Source organism: Crassostrea angulata, chromosome 8, assembly GCF_025612915.1.
Source record: "Crassostrea angulata isolate pt1a10 chromosome 8, ASM2561291v2, whole genome shotgun sequence".
Classification (NCBI taxonomy): domain Eukaryota; kingdom Metazoa; phylum Mollusca; class Bivalvia; order Ostreida; family Ostreidae; genus Magallana; species Magallana angulata.
In genome coordinates this window covers 60,376,965-60,380,982 of record NC_069118.1, presented here as the reverse complement: position 1 = coordinate 60,380,982, position 4,018 = coordinate 60,376,965, and the positions used below count along the sequence as shown (strand labels likewise).

The 4,018-nt window shown below is 34.7% G+C and overlaps 1 pseudogene; it reads left to right on the top strand.

Annotated features, from left to right (window-relative positions):
- On the top strand, positions 1-2,325 carry LOC128160673 (IQ motif and SEC7 domain-containing protein 1-like; annotated as a pseudogene).
- The last annotated feature ends 1,693 nt before the right edge of the window (positions 2,326-4,018 follow it).

Genomic DNA, 4,018 nt, shown 5'->3' with positions numbered 1-4,018 from the left:
TATTAAGTTGATAATCATTTTAATGTCATTAAACAGAATAATTAATTTAGACTGTGTAACTATGAGACGATCAACGATTTATTCTCCTTGTTTTCAGATTCAGTCAAAAATCTTAAGTAAGAAGAAGTCGGGTATCATGTACTCCTACAAACAATCGTTTCCTCTCAGCAGCATGCAGGTCTTCCTGTTTCAAACATCACGTGAGTCAATGAACAAAATAGATCATTGTTGTAGCCTATTGGTGTATTGAACTAAAAACCCTGTGGTTTATTTCGGTACTGTGTATGAGGTATATTACAGTTGTCGGTAGTTGTAGGTCATTTGTCTCTACCAGAAACTTAAGTCAATGCTTTCTTTTTTAATTTTCTGTTCATCTGAACATCATTTTCTTGAAGGAAAAGTTACTTACAGAATCAGCATAATGCTAGTGTTTTTACTGCAGAATGAAATTTGGAAGACAGAAAATAATTACTCGTTTTGCATCTGAGGTTGAATAAGTAACAATTCTTAAAACATTGACTAACAAATAAAGGCAATTTATTTTTACTAGGCCCACAGGGGCATCGTATCCGCTCTACACTCTATGACATATATATAATAATACACAAGGGAAGAATCGAAAGTAGGACACGATTTGTAAACAATGTCAAAAACAACTTACTTCACAAAAGTCACGCAAATCCTCGCACACAATGTTGCAAATGTTGTCAAAAAACACGTTCACACTCAAATATTCCTAATAAACTCGGTAAAAAGCGTTTTTATCCCATTAAAACCGCTGTCTGCTGCAGAAACCCAATCTCTTCGCCCAAGAAAAGATAACTCTGTACTTTCTCTCTATATATGTTCAGTAATGATAGTAGAAATTTCGGCAGTAAACTGTGTAAAATGTCGGGGGAAATTTTCGTCGTATATGTTACTACCGTAAGCATAATAAGTTAACATGCGTTCCGATATATTTGGCATGTACTTTAATTAGCGTAATTTAAAAAACAAATTAATATATTTCCTATCATTTAATCTTTTGTAGAAACGTAAATATTCTATACTCTGAGTATAGGCTAGTAATTTGATATTGACAATTAAAACAATGCTGAAATTCTTAGGCAACGACAATTAATTTTGAAGGTTTAAATTGGAATAATTGCAAAGACAAAAAATGAATTATGAGTATTTTAATTATTGAATAAAAAAATAATATAATTTTTTTTTATGTGAACACCAACGTAGTTTTCCATTAACATTTTAGAGAAGAAAAAAATATTTAAAATTTCCCAAGACATTTTACAGTTTACCGCCGAAATTTCTACTAACACTACTGAACATATAGAGAGAGAAAGTACAGAGTTATCTTTTCTTGGGCGAAGAGATTGGGTTTCTGCAGCAGACAGCGGTTTTAATGGGATAAAAACGCTTTTTACCGAGTTTATTAGGAATATTTGAGTGTGAACGTGTTTATTGACAACATTTGCAACATTATGTGCGAGGATTTGCGTGACTTTTGTGAAGTAAGTTGTTTTTGACATTGTTTACAAATCGTGTCCTACTTTCGATTCTTCCCTTGTGTATTATTATATATATGTCATAGAGAGTAGAGCGGATACGATGTCCCTGTGCTAGGCCCTATGATGCTTTAATATACAACTCTTAAACATTTTAATTTAAAAAATTACATATTATTAATATGGCGTGCGATTAGTGAGTGGAGTCCACAACAAAGTCCTGATAACTCTGAATGCAAGGAACGACCACGATCGCCAAAAGTTGGTATAGAGGACCTTCGAGAGGCTATACTAGAGGTATTATTGTCATGCTAAATTGCAGCATTATGTGTTATAATCATATAGATGCTTTGCAGAAGAATTTTGTAAAAAGTGGCACAAACAGATCCAAAACGACTTAAATTATGCAGTCTTAGAAAAAAAAAACCCTTTCCTCAAAGCAATACTTTTTAAACTTAGAGTAAATTTTTGTTTAATGTTTAATGGTTAGATATGAATATTGGGTACATTTTTGCCACTTTGTGGAATATTTTATTTCTAGACCAATGGAATGGAGACACTGCGAATCGAAGAAGAACTCCAGAAACTCAGCAACAATCACAACACGCTTGACAGACACTACGCCAACGACGACTCCCGCGTATTAATGTATGAACTGATGAAGCCATCAGACCCGTCTATAAATAGACTGTCCGTCACCGACTGCCCCGCTCTGCAGAAGGAATGAGAGTACCAAACCAGTGACAATTCTCATGTTGTAGTAAAAATATAAGTTTTTAAAATAAATGATGGAATTGGGGAATATTTTAAAGAATATAGCAACACTAGGAAAAATTACAGGGGTGGGGGTTGATTTTTTATGTAGAGTGACATTTACTGCCGATCGCGTTAAGTTGTAAACAACTGCAAATTTGACCTATAAACGCCACGAGACCATATTTTTTTTTGGTCATTTCCTGAAAGGTCTTGAATTGACGTTTCAAATGATACCAAAAATTTGACTGTCACTATTACAGTATATTTACATTATCCAGTGTCTTTTCTGTGATAACACTACATATCGATTTTGTACTATATAACTCATAATACAAATGACGCCAAATTGAGGCGCCAGTGGGGTTTGTTTATTTATATTTAAATATTTAATCGTATGATGGCCTGAAATTATATAAATATAAGTAATAAGGAATCATTCTTTGAATATTATGAGGTGATAATTTCGGTCGGGGCGTGATCAAATCTATCATAAAGCTCTTAGGGCTTTATTGGATTTGATCACGCTATCACTTCATAATACTCAAAGAATGATTCCTTATTCCTTATAAAGTACTGTTTGTATAGAGTTCTATGGGAAAATAATTGGTAGGCTTTTCCCAGAAACTTCCTCTGTCCAACTCTCTTACTGATCTATGCCAAGGTACGCATGCGCATGACGTACTTTAGTTGCATTTTTGAGTTTGCAAACTCCACAGCATGGGATGGTTTTGACAAAGCAAATAGTCAAAGTGGGATAACTTAGAATGACCATGATAGCATCATTTGAGTAAAATAATAGGGCAGCGTTGTTTTTAGCATCTAAAGTATGAATTTCTCTATTTACTTGTGTGTGGAGAAGAAGGGGGAATTCTGTTATCATATATATTTTAACAAGTATTAATTGATTTTTTAAGGGAATGACAAAGAACACTAGTTGAAAAATTTGGAAAAGCAAATGATGGAAATATTGATCGAATAATAAAGGTAGCTTATTTTAAAGAAAATTATTGCCCATTCTCTCTCTTCCTCTGGTAAATAGTATCGTGTCCAATACGTTAAGTTAAGCCTTAGTCACAACTGGTCGTACGTGCTTTTACGGGTGGTCTAAGGGCGGATTTTAAGGAAAATCGTGCGAGACACGCAAGTACATCTAACGATTTTTGAATGACGTACGCTTCCCGTAAGCACGCACGGTGGCTGTTGGAGATGCACAACAATCACCACGGTTTCCTTGCGAGATCTGAGAACGTACGCTCCACTTGCGCTTCACTCAAAATAATCGTACGATTTGACTTGCACGGATGACGTAAGGAGATAGCACTTGTCCTTTGCATTACGCGTACGTTGACTGCAAGTCGCTTGTGCTCACCATCAACATATAAATTGAACGCACAGTAAACGTACGTCACATTTACGTCAAGCATACACCAATTGCTCGTGGTGCGTGCGAATCGCCCATTAACAATTTTGTAAGCGCTCTCATGCCTACAAATTTTGACGGATTTTCATTAAGAGCATGTCTACGAGAAAACCATGCAAATATGGAAAAAAGCTGCGGCAGAAAGTCTCAAGAATGAACAGAATTTTATCATAGGTTTAAAGGATACCCATCTAGAGTCAGATATATGATGTTTGTTTTTGCACTGGATGTTTCTATTTATAGTAACGGCCAGTATTGCATTCTGGTTAATTATCCTCTAAAATCTAGAAAAGTTAAGAGAAAAATTGTCAAATTCAGTAATTAATTAGAAAATGTATAA